The sequence below is a fragment of the Globicephala melas genome, chromosome 1 (assembly GCF_963455315.2).
Source record: "Globicephala melas chromosome 1, mGloMel1.2, whole genome shotgun sequence".
Lineage (NCBI taxonomy): Eukaryota > Metazoa > Chordata > Mammalia > Artiodactyla > Delphinidae > Globicephala > Globicephala melas.
The window spans coordinates 16894324-16907965 of NC_083314.1; the positions used below are offsets into that span (position 1 = coordinate 16894324).

A 13642-nucleotide genomic window follows, 5' to 3' on the forward strand; every position below is an offset into this window, starting at 1 on the left:
CCTCATTTTAGTTCCAAGTTGTCAAATTTTCACACATTCTTGCTTTTTAGTGCTCGGAGGTGAGGTCTTTTTTTCTAACTTGATTTGTGTCCTCTTGCAAAATTGTTAAGAATTCCCATCAAATGGGGGCCTTAGATTTTCCCACGTCAACTGTCTCTTACAATGGCAGCTGGTGTAGACAGAGGAAAAGAAAGACTAGAGAGGTGTAAAGAGAATTTCTGGGTAAAAAGACAACGACATCAACAGCAAACTAAATTATTAAAGAAAATTTCCTAAAATCTTTCCTTTAATTTCAAAGGGATCAGTAATTTGAAATTGAGGCACACAGTAGAATGAGAGCTTTCAGACATCTTTGATCCTCCCTAGAATTTCAAGTTGCCCCACCCAACTTTCACACTTTTGTCTCTCTTCTCTGCTTTAGTTTTTTCCCTTAGCACTTTTCATTTTCTAATGTACACTATACTTTACTTATTTTATCTTGTTTATACTTTGTCTTCACCACTAGAATGAATATTTCCATGTTTCTGCATGGTACAGGCTATCTGAGAATGCACACTAGTAAACTTGGTGAAAGGATGGATTGAATAAAAAGCAAGTCTTGGATGTGAAAGTTAATGTATAATGAATATGATTTAAGACTTGTCTACCCCAGAGTCATTTGTTTACACCCCAGGCTAGTGAAAACCCAGGAAATTTCTCCTCCCCTCCTCAGGAATTTGTTTATATTCTAGAGTGAAGGACTTTCTCTTTCTGGAAGGGAGGATGGGTTCATGTGCCAGCCACCCTATATAAGTTTTGAGTCTCATAATTTCCAGGCTCCTCTACTATGGTACGACCCTAATAAGTGTTCAAGAGAACATCTGCCCTTGTTGTGTTGCTCTACAGGGGACTGGAAAACTGATGCTAAAATGCTCTGTAGGTAATAAACAATCTGTTTTCTGATCCAGAGATTTGTGATTCCTGTCAGAATCTACCTATCTATCTATCTACCTATCAATCATTTATCTATCTATCTAAACCTAACGGACAAATGGAAGGAAGGAAGGAAAGAAGAGGGAGGGAGGAAAGGAGGGAGGGAGGGAGGGAGGAAGCAAGGTTGGTTGAATATTAACCTGTCAGAAGTTCTTTATATTCCTGCATTGGATGGAAAATTTTACAGATAATAATGGAGGTCTATTCTATTCAACTTTTAGATATAAGTTGTTCTACATATATATTTTTCAGATCACTCTTGGTAATTTTAAGTGATGTTTTCAGTTCCATGCCAACAAACAAGCCAAATAAAATTCAATTTTTGAGAAAAAATTAAGAAGACTAAAGAGGATTCAATATGTTTGTTTCCAAAGTATTTACTAGAAAGTATGTGATTTGCTAAGTGTAAAGAATGATTGATCATTTACCTCTGACAAAAGTCTTAGTGAAAAACTGTCCAAGAAAAGGAATGGTAGTTTGAGGCAAATTGGCTGAGGTAATAACAAAGAACTCCTTTTCTGAGATAACACATAAATCTATAAAGATGATCTATTAAAATGGCTAAAATGGGAAGAAGAATCATTTGGCCTACGTTTTCCTTGGGACACGGTCAAAATATATAGAATTCTCCTCTGAACAGAAGAAATAACAAACTCTATTAAACCAAAGATTCCAGAAACTTTTAATTTGCTATTTTGCTGACATTTGGGGTATTGAGAAAAGCTTTAGCCAAATGAGCAACTCATCAATTTATCTATAGGCGTTCCAAGGTTTTTTTTTTTTTTCCCCAAGTCCATTAGGGTATGAAGTGATTCATGAAAAACTTCAAAAGGATTGATTAATGCATGTCTAGTTTCTGTAGTTAAAATATTTGAAAGCTCTTTACTCCCCCCAAGTTTTACAGTGATTCACCTAAAAAAATCTCTTTCGTTGGCAGAAACACATGTTACTTACATTTCTACACTCAAGAGAAACACTGTAGAGACCAAAATATTATGTTACTAAGTTAATGATATGCATATCTCATAGAATTTTCTGTAATCGATATCTGTGACCAAGTTGGCAACAGATCAAACAGTTCCCCAGACTGTTTGATCCCTGCTAGGCCCCTCCTCTGACTGCTTCACCCACTGACCATTACACAGTTTATTATATGCGTCACCTTCAGACAATGATTCACTGCCAGTGTATGATCTTACTACAGCTGCTGCATATATATCTGGGGATTTCTATCTTTCTCAATGTCAATCATAATATTTACTTACTCATATGCTAACAAAAGCACTATGTTTCATATATTGCATAATTAGCTATATAGATATTCTTTTAGCTGTATATACAGATATCCTGTGACCTAGGCAAAAACTGTGTACCCCAAATTTGAGAGAAGACAGTACAAGGGGGGTATGACACATGCTCAACATAATACTCTATATTTGCCTGTCACGTCATTAGACAGTTTCAAAGCAGTTTCACTGGCATTTCATCTGATCTTCAGAACTACAAGGTGACCCACCTTCTGATTTTCAAGTCTGTCACATCAGACAGGTTTAGGCTCATTCTGAATGAGCCTAGAAGGTAGAACAAACCAACAGATGAAATCTGTAGGGAGTCACATTTTAACCCCCAATTAAGGAGCATTTTCTGCCTATTAGACCTCTATGGGTACACTAGTTTGTTTTGTAGTTAGTGTGTTTCTTAATGAAAATATCCAATACAGTGTGACAAAAAAGAAGTAAGGTATCCACTGAGTAGCCAGGTGAGATGACCTTTCAAATATCTTCAAATGTTGGAACCCTTGGGTAAGTGCTCTAGGATTGCTTTAGTTTAGGAGAGGTAGCAGCCTGCTGTCCTTCAGATCCTAAAAGGGAATCCATCACCCCTCTCTTCCTTGTCTATATTCTTCAGTGCTACTGGACACATGCCCAGTTAAGACGCAGAACAGTTCAGCCATGGGCTGCAGCTGCTGCGTGGCTAATGGAAAAGGCGGCCAGGAATGCATACTCTGTCTACTCCGTGCCAACAGGCTCGCCTGATCTGAACAAAAATCCAGTCAAGCTGCCTCTTTGGCACTATGCGAGCAACACATCTGGGTGCCTCACAAGATTTCTCACTGAAGTGAGGGGCTGATTTCAAACTATGTAGACCCAACATTAAATGCTCTCTTCCCCAGTGGGCTGTGCCACAAGCCAGTGAAAGTTGGGAAAAGAACCTAAAAAAAAAAAAAAGAGTGGATATACGCATAACTGAGTCACTTTGCTGTACACTTGAAACTAACACAACATTGTAAATCAACTATACTCCAATAAAAATTAGAAAAAAAAAAAGTTGGGACCATGAAATCCATGGGATCTTGGAGCAGCAAAGGGTCAGTGATCTTACCCTACATTTCTCAGAATATGTTCCATGGAAACATTGCTTTGTGAAAGGCTCCTTGGGAAGAAAATGATCTGATATTAAAGAAATTAAAGAAATATTGCACATTTGGATCTTTCTAGAAGATTCACAGTGCACATTAATTTATTAAATGTTTTGAGAAGTCCTACTGCAAAGAAGCTTCAGTAAACGCAGATCTGACAAACACAATTTTTCCCTTGCATAATGGTCATTAACATTCCATAGAAAATACACTAGGAGATAACGATATTTTAGTACCAAACCCTTCTTTCTACACATGAAGAAACTTAGGTCCAGAGAAATAAAGTGACTTGTCCCAGGCTGAATAAACTGACAGAGTTATGACTAGACTTGGGTTTCCTAATCTTAGTTTCTTTTTTTCTGAAAGATTTTCATGATCCCATTCTCGACTTTTCTACCTCATTTTATCATGTCTAGGTGTGGTGCTCATCTTTAGACTGATCAGCTCTGGCTACAGGGTAGAGTCTGGGAAAAGCCTTAGGATAAGTGACAGTTTGGCCAGTCTACTGGAGCCAAGAGCGGTCATGCTGTAAAAAACCAACAGCATGTCAGATTGTGGAGAGATATTCTACCAGATTTGGAATTATTCACAACTAAAAAGTTATGGCTGCTCTAACACATGCATTTCCTCATTTGCATACAAAATTCCTAATGAGCCCTTGCTTGACCTAATTCACCTGTTCCACACAGAACCTCAAGTCCATTCAACCCAACTCAAAATAAGACAACTAGAGATTACATCCTGTTAATGTTCCATAAGTGATATGATCATTATAAGTTCAGAAACTCAGGATTCCTTCTCTAGCTGGCTCAGTCAGATTCAAATATGGCTCTTGAGATGCATAAAATATATGGACTTAACATCCTCCCCCAATACAGCCCAGTATACAATGGTGTGTGGGGTGGGAAGGGGAAGAGGGCAGCAGTGAAAACTCCCATTTGAAAAATTAGAGAGAGGAGCACACCATACCTTGTACACTTATAGATGGTGGTAGCAAGATGGACATTGGGTGAGTGACTTACTTCTTTAACGATTAACTAAGCCTCATAAATGGTCAATATGGACCCCAAGATCAGACTCCTGGAAATATTTCCCCTGTGGTTTTCAGGACCATCCATGAAAAAGGCATTGTGGAATCCTCGGGTTGTCCCCTACCTGTTTAATTCTCTTGGTGGTCATTTTGGTGACTGTGAATTGCCTAAGATGCTGAGAAATGCAGTCATCTTCTTTTCAGCCCTAAGAATCTTTTTGATCATACAGTTACCCTAAGAATTTAAGTGGCTGTTGCTCAATATCACTATTGTAGACACTCTTTACTAATTAGCACTATAGGAAATCATATCGTCTAATATGGACTGAACTACAAACTCGAGACACTGTCCAGTTTCCTAATATTTACTTAAAGTTATCAGCCTTGGAGCATAAATAAAACACAGTAGGCTGACTTGGGGCAGCTAGATATTTTTTCCCATATATGAATTTATTTTAGATCAGAGCTATCCTATAAAATGTCCTGCAATGATGGAAATTTCTTATTTTGTGCTATCCAATATGGTAGGCACTAGGCACATATAGCTACTGAGCACTTGATAAGTGGTTAGAACCAATGAGGAACTAAATTTTAAAATTTTATTTAATTTTAATTCATTTAAATTTACATGGCTAATGGCTACCTTATTGGACAGCACAGTTCTAGAATGATCCAATGCCAAGGTTAATTCCCAACCAGAACTACATAATATAGCAATTATCAAAAGGTGCTTTGATAGCAAGAGACTATGAAATTAGGGTTCTCTGATTCACCTCCTCTTTTTCTGTGTATTTATATTTTAAACTGTAACCCTGTGTTATCTTTAGCATCAGAAGCAGAGTCTATTAAAAAAACACTATACTAATATTGCAGCTCAGAAAGCCAATGATGATCTGATCTTAAGCACTTTAAGATCTTCCTTATAACAAAGTTGTATACTTACCCTGTTATTTCCGATTCTATTTTTCAGCAAAGTAACCTTGGACAGGAACTTCTTGCCCTCTTGAAATATGTCTATGGAGGCCATGAGAAATATTCAGTAACTCTGATAATCTAATAATTTCCCACAAAATTCTTAAACTTTCAGCCTCAAAGAGCATACTATCCAATCCCAAGAGAGAAATCAGGTAATCGTTACCAAAAATTAATTGTTTTTCATTCTGATCCTAGAATGGGGAAATACTCACTGCTCCCAGTCCTCACGAGTTAGTTCCATATTTTCTCCAAAGTTCTGTTTTTCTTTAAATATTTGCCAATTTGAGTACTAGTATTCTTTTGGTTCCAAGTGACAGAAATCCATTTAAGGCACACAAAAAATAGGTAAGTACGGATATGGGAAGGCCTCATAGAAGGCAAGACAGGAATAGTCAAACATATGTATAAATAGGAACTGTATTCCAGGTATTCAGTGGCACCTAGTGAAATGGATGGCATCTTTTAAACCCCAACCTGAACATAAAGGGATAAATTGCTTTTTTTCTGTGAATAAATCTTCAAGAAGCTTCCTAAACTCTTTTTTTGTTTGTTTGTTTTTGATATAGACTGTCTATATTTTAATTTTTCTTAGTAGCTTCCAAGCAAGATTTTAAAATTTAGTTGTGCTCCATATTTATAGTTTACCAGGACCTCTTGAGGACTGAGTTTCCTCTGTCACACTTTGTTCTCACTGAGAGTCACTTTATCTCATGAATCCCATTCTTTGGATTCTCTGCTGTGACCTCCTCCATCAAATTACTTCTAGCTTCCCTTTGTAAGAAAGGACTTTCTTTTTCTGCCTGCCTTTACACTCCTCCTTTTCTTTTTAGTATTTGTTAGTATTCCCTTCACATGCCCAGAATCAAAAGGACTGAAATAGAAAACAACATGTCAACAGCAGCCCCAAAACACTGAACAGTGGGCACAGCTTGGAAAATGAGGGAGAGAAGTGGGCAACATGAAGGGTGAATGGGCTCCAGTTTTCTGCTACTGGGGACTGTCTGACAAAGACCCACAGCAGAAGTACCAAAACACTTCAGTGAAACTTCATAAAATCTGAGGATAATATGTGGCAATTAGAACAAAAAAGCTGATGGATCTGTTCTTGGACCATTTGCCTTCAGAAGAAATTGGTCATGATGGTGGATGGACATGAAACCAAGTTATCTGAAGAATGATTGAAGATACTGGAAATTTTAGCCTAGCATCAGAAAATTACATAACCTAAGAGTCAAAATATTACATAACCAAAAGTCACTTCATCCAATCTTCTGTAAAATGTTTAAATTTCCTACCAACTATTTGTCTAACCAATGCGTAAAATGAGGATTAGTTTCCTCATTCCTTAAATAAGCAAAGCAGCTTATTTAATAGATATATTTTTAAAGAGCCTTTTACCGAGTTTATAAAAACATACAAAAATTTCACAAATCATAAGTGTACAGCTTGATGAATGTTCAAAATATGAACTTTTTTTTGTTCCTAAGGATCACCTGTCTACTTGATTTATTTTAAAAAATTATTGAGGTATAATTGACATATAATATTATATTAGTTTCAGGTGTACAATATGATTCAATACTTGTATATATTGTGAAATGATCACCACAAAGTCTAGTTAACATCCATCACCTCACATAGTTACAATTTTATTTTCTTCTGATGAGAACTTTTAAGATCTACTCTCCTAGCAACTTTAAAATATGCACTATAGTGTTATTAACTATAGTCACCATGCTGTACATTACATCTCCATGACATTTATTTTATAACTGGAAGTTTGTACTTTTTTTTTTTTTTTGCGGTACGCGGGCCTCTCACCGTCGTGGCCTCTCCCGTTGCGGAGCACAGGCTGCGGACGCGCAGGCTCAGCGGCCATGGCTCACGGGCCCAGCCGCTCCGCGGCATGTGCGATCTTCCCGGACCAGGGCACGAACCCGTATCCCCTGCATCGGCAGGCGGACTCTCAACCACTGCGCCACCAGGGAAGCCCTGTACTTTTTTATTGAAGTAGAGTTGATTTACAATATTGTGCTAGTTTCAGGAGTACAGCACAGTGATTCAGTTATTTCTTCTGATTATATTCCATTACAAGATATTGAATATAATTCCCTGTGCTGTACAGTAAATCCTTGTTGCTTAAGTATATTTTGATCCTCTTCACCCATTTTGCCCACCATCCACTCCCTGACTGCAGCAAACACTAATCTGTTCTCTGTACCTATGACTTCAGTTTTGTTTTGCTTTGTTTTGTTTTAAGAATCCACATATAAGTGAGATCATACACTATTTGTCTTTCTCTCTCTGACTTACTTCACTTAGCATAATGCCCTCAAGTTTCATCCACGTTGTGGCACATGCCAGGATTTCCTTATTTTCAATGGCTGAATAATGTTCCATCATATATACATGATGGATCATAAATCTGGTGGAATATTATATATATACATATATATCATTATATTTCACTGATGAATATAATTCATTATAATGAATATTCCATTATATTTATATATATGATGCATTTTCTTTATTCATTTATCCATTGATGGATGCTTAGGTGGTTTACCTGTCTTGGCTATTGTAAATAATGCTGCAGAAAGATGCAGGTATCTTTTTGAATTAGTGTTTTTGTTTCCTTAAGATAAATACGCAGAAGTGGAATTGCTGGATCATATGGTAGTTCTAATTTTTTATTTTTTTGAGGAATCTCCATACTTTTTTCCACAGTGGCTGCACCAATTTACATTCCCATCAAATGTGCACAAGGGTTCCTGTTCTCCACATCCTGGCCAACAGTTGTTTTTTCTTGTCTTTCTAATAACAGCCACTCTAACAGGTGTGAGGTGATATTTCATTGTGGTTTTGATTTTTATTTCCTTGATGATTAGTGATATTGTGCACTTTTTCATGTTTCTGTTGGTAACTTTATACATCTTCTATTGGAAAAAATGTCTATTTAGTTCCTCTTCCCATTTTTAACTCAGATTGCTGGTTTTTCTCTTATTGAGTTGTATGAGTTCCTTATATATTTTGGATATGAACCCTTTATAAGATATATGTTTTGCAAATATTTTCTCCCATCCCACAGGCTGCCTTTTCATTTTATTGATGGTATCATTTGCTCTGCAGAGGCTTTTTAGTTTGATGTAGTACCAATTGTTTATTTTTGTTTTTGTTGCCTTTGCTTTTGGTGTCAAATTAAAAAAAAAAATCATCATTAACACAGCTGTCAAGGAGCTTACTGCCTAAATAGGAATTTAGTGGCTTCAAGTCTTATGTCCAAGCCCTTAATCTATTTTGAGTTGATTTTTGTGTATAGTGTAAATTAATGGTCCAGTTTCATTCTTTTGCGTGTGGCTGTTCAGTTTTCCCAGCACCCTTTATTGAAGATTCTGTCCTTTCCCTGTTGTGTATTCTTGCCTCCTTTGTCATAAATTAATTGCCATATATGCACGGGTTGAGTTTGGGGCTCTTTATTCTAATCCATTGACCTATGTGTCTGCTTTTATGCCAAAAAACATAAACAAAATTGGCTTGGTTACTCTAGCTTTGTAGTAGAGTTTGAAATCAGAGAGCATGATGCTACCAGCTTTGTTCTTTCTCAAGACTGCTTTGGCTATTTGGGGTCTTTTGTGGTTCCATACAAATTTTAGGATTATTTCTCAATTTCTGTGAAAAACGCCATTGATATTTTGAAAGGGATTGCATTGAACCTGTAGATTGCTTTCGGTGGTATGGACCATTTTACCAATATTAATTCTTCTAATTCATGAACATGAAATATTTTTCCACTTATTTGTCTCTTCAATTTCTTTCATCAATGTCTTATAGTCTTTAGTGTACAGGCCTTTCACCTCCGTGGCTAAATTTATCCCTAAGTATTTTATTCTTTTTGATGCAGTTGTAATGAACTCTCCATTTTAATTACCAAGAAATAGATCATTAATAGCATCCAAGAAACTCCCTTCGGTTTCTTTCCCCTTCAATTCATTCCTGGAGATAACCACTATCCACTATCTGCCAACATCAGCTAGTTTTGCCTGGTTTTGAATTTTATATAAAATGAAGTCGTACAGTATGTACTCTATTGTGCCTGGCTTCTTTTATCCTCATATAGTTTTTGTGGGAGTAAATATTGCTACAAATGTTTTGGAATATTGTTTGGTATTATCTAGTAAAAATAAACATAAACTCACCCTATGACCCAGAAATTGTACTCCTTCCTAAGCATATACCAAATCTAAATGTGTACATATGTGCACTAAAAGGCATGCTAAGAATATCCATAACAGTCCTATTTATAATAGCCTTAAGTTGAAAATATCAAATGTCCATTTACAGTAGAATGGATACATAAATTATAATATATTCTCACAGTTGAATAAGAATGAATGAACTATTTTTTCACACAACAATAAGGATGGATGAATCTCATAGTCATTTGATATTTTGACAGCTTTGATTCTTGAATGATTTTTCATATTTGAGTGGATGTCTGACCCTAGCTCTTTGACCAAATTTAATTAAAGAACAAATACAATCTTGATTCCATGCTTCAGATAAGATTGTCATGTACTATTTATACTTAGATTGATCTAGAGCACGTTTAATATCTTAATGGGTAAAAGGAGATTTATAATGTACCCACTGACAAAGTCTAGGATGAGTTGAAACACCACGTCACATAAGAACTATTTAAAGGGACTGGTAAGAAGTTACACAAGACCATAACTCTGTGGCTCTTCTTCATCTACTAGGCTCTTTCCCACGCCAATGCCAAGTAACATTTAAAGGAGACAGACAGGAATAAAGACACAGACGTAGAGAATGGACTTGAGGATATGGGAAGGGGGAAGGGTAAGTTGTGAGAGAGTGGCATGGACATATATACACTACCAAATGTAAAATAGATAGCTAGTGGGAAGCAGCCGCATAGCACAGGGAGATCAGTCCCGTGCTTTGTGACCACCTAGAGGGGTGGGATAGGGACGGAGGGAGGGAGACGCAAGAGGGAAGAGATATGGGAACATATGTATATGTGTAACTGATTCACTTTGTTCTAAAGCAGAAACACACACACCATTGTAAAGCAATTATACTCCAATATAGATGTTAAAAAAATAAAGGAGACACAATGGCTTATAACAGAAAGGGAGATAAATATTATTCTGTCCATTTAAAGATATTATTTTGTTCAGATAATCTCCCTGTTATCCAACTGGCCTTAGGTAACTGATACAAATATTGTTTCTCAATTCCTCATGTATTATATCTGTCTCTACTTCCAAGATCTGGTTATACTCTACTAATCATTCAGATTGTCCAATGAGGCACTGCTTCTTCAGAATAGCCTTTTTGTTTTGTTTTTGCTTACCTGACATTTTACACAGGAAGCTGCTGGAAGAAGCATCCAGAACGTCCCTGACTCTGATCTTTTAAGGCATAATTTACTTCATTTGGGGGAGACGAGGAATTTCTCTCCTACCCTCAGTTTTCACCTAACTTCTCATAAGCTCTCCTTCAAACTTATCAACCTTAAGGGAAAAAAATCTCTCTCATAAAAAAAAAAAAAAGAAAAGAAAAGGAAAAAAAGGAGAAAAGACAATTTCAAATTAACCTGGGAAAAGATCAATATGACACCTAACATCTTACATCTGTTTGTAAAATGCTAATGTCATGAATAACTTTCCACCATACAAGTTGAACTATAATTCCATCATAATAACCAAGTCTCCCTGACATGATATAATTATGTTTAGACTTAAACTGGATTTATTATATTAGCATTTATTCATTAATTTAATCAATATTTACTGAGCATCTATCATGTGTCAGACACTGTTCTAGACACTGGAGATGCAGCACTGAATAAAATGGACAAGAAAAGTTAGATATTCATATATCTAAGAAAAAAACTAGATATTAATATATCTGAGAAAAATGGTTAGAAATGAAGGAAAAGGGGGTTAAGGTTCAAAAACAGGATGGAATCTGCAGGACCCTGGGCAAGATAAATCAGGTTAACACGCTGTTAGATTAAATATTTTCTACCTTCTATCTTGACAAAATACACCTTCATAAGGACCTCCAGGGTAGGTTTGAATTTATAATTCTGGTACCCCTAGGACTCCAAGCTGCAACTTGGCAGGGCAGGGACATCTAGCTTCTCCTCCCCAGTCCTGAACCTATGACAGGACCACCACCCCGACCCCTTCTATTTCCAAATTTGCTCCAATTGCACCAAAAGAGGCCTCATGCACACCGGTGTGCGTGTCTCAGTCCACACTCTCTAAGCTCTGTTCACCCCTTGACTTCTTTGGGATCTAGTGCTGTGTGTAGCAGTGGCAGAGACCACCCTCAGGAGGACAGACCTAGGCAAGAGGCCCTTGCGAGACCTGGAAGTAGGCTCAGGGACAATTAGGCAGGGAAGTTGGGAGTTTTTAATACCTGGAGCGCTGTCTCGAACGTTGGGTGGGCATGAACTCCAGATGGCCTCACAGACTCCAAGGCCAATGAATATGGATAAGAAGTTCAGAATGGGGCCTTTTAAATTGAGGGCTCAGGGCAAAAGTCAGTCCTCCTCTTTCCCAAGTTAAAGTGTGCTACTGACTGCTAGTACTTTTCCAATCTCTACCCAAATGAAGACAAGTTATTTGGCCCATAGATTCGATTCCATGTTCTGATCCTATGGAGATATATCTCACTCTACATATCTATTATCTATATCTAGATCATCTATATCTATGTCTATATCTACATCTATATCTATCTATCCACATGTGAATGTATGTGTATATATAATATATACTTATGTGTATAATACATATGAATGTGTGTATCTATATCTATCTATGTATATGTGTTTATCTGTCTGTCTATTCATTCCTCCATCCAACTATATATGTAACACTGTGGAAACAGATATATCTAATATTACTAGTTGGAAGGTATCAGCCCCTTGAATCATACAGCTAATTTGCTATTTTCTGATCCCATGTTAATTAAGCACAATTCTGATAACAAATTTGGCTTTATATGTGTTTTGACTTCAGGGACAGAATGTGCCATCGTGTCACAGCATACATCTTGGTCCTTGGGTCCATGTGATAGTCACATTACTTGCTATATTTAACAATTGGTAATATTTTAAAGCTTGTCTTGGAAGTTGTGTGAGCATTTGTCCATATCTCCTGAGTCCACTAAACTATGAAATATTAGCAAGATAACTTTTCTGATATTAAAAGTTTGAGGACCGGTTGCCTAGCAAAGGAGAATTCACTACCGGAAATGCTGGCCTAAGAGACCACTCAGCGGACAGCCAGCTGATCTTCCCCAGCAACATGACAAATGGAGCCTGAGCCAACCAAAACTTCCACAGTCTTTCTCTGTCTGACTTACTTCACTCACTATGACAATCTCTAGGTCCATCCATGTTGTTGCAAATAGCATTATTTCCGTTCTTTTTATCACTGAGTAATATTCCATGGTATATATGTACCACATCTTCTTTATCCATTCCTCTGTTGATGGACATTTAGGTTGCTTCCATGTCCTGGCTATTGTAAATAGTGCTGCAATGAACAGTGGGATGCATGTATCTTTTCGAATTATAGTTTTCTCCAGATATATGCCCAGGAGCGGGATTGCTGGATCATACGGTAGCTCTATTTTTAGTTTTTTAGGGAACTCCACTCAATACTCTGTAATGGCCTATATAGGAAAAAAGTCTAAAAAAGAGTGGATATATGTATATGTATAACTGATTCACTTTGCTGTACACCTGAAACCAACACAACATTGTAAATCAACTATACTCTAATAAAAATTAAAACAAAAAACTTCCACAGTGAGTAGAGGGCCCACGCTTATGTAGTGCATAACTCACAGAGCCCTGAGTACTCTACTCACCTTGTCAGCTGCCAGATGTGTAGGTGGGCTTCCTGTGGTAGGAATAAGATGGGCGGGTCCCCTGCAAACAGACCCGCAGTAGGTGCAGGAAGAGAGTAGAGAGTGAGTTGCTCATGTCTTAGATTCCCTCCCCTCCTCAATCACCTAATTTTTTCATAACTAGATTCTTTTCCTTATTTCCTTCCAGTTGGTGGGACTGCCTTTACGGGCGTACATCTATGTCACAGAAACATGATATAAGCATCGTTCTCAATCAATCTAGGATCTAAGCATGAAACCACCCTGAACACTGAAATTACGCAGTTACCTAGTGTTCAGTAGTCAAAAAAGATGTA

The 13642-nt window shown here is 37.1% G+C and overlaps 1 long non-coding RNA gene across 2 annotated transcripts in view; it reads right to left on the bottom strand.

The window, feature by feature from the left end:
- The window catches only part of LOC115859547 (uncharacterized), a 345784-nt gene that overhangs the window by 18754 nt on the left and 313388 nt on the right, over positions 1-13642 (bottom strand). The window contains exons 6-7 of one of the 2 annotated variants that reach the window (XR_004042099.2): positions 13308-13368; positions 5365-5435 (exon numbers count right to left, since the gene is read on the bottom strand). The exons of the other annotated variant lie outside the window; for it this stretch is intronic. This is a non-coding gene — a long non-coding RNA (uncharacterized lncRNA). The remainder of the gene's footprint in view (positions 1-5364; positions 5436-13307; positions 13369-13642) is intronic. 2 annotated transcript variants of the gene reach the window in all.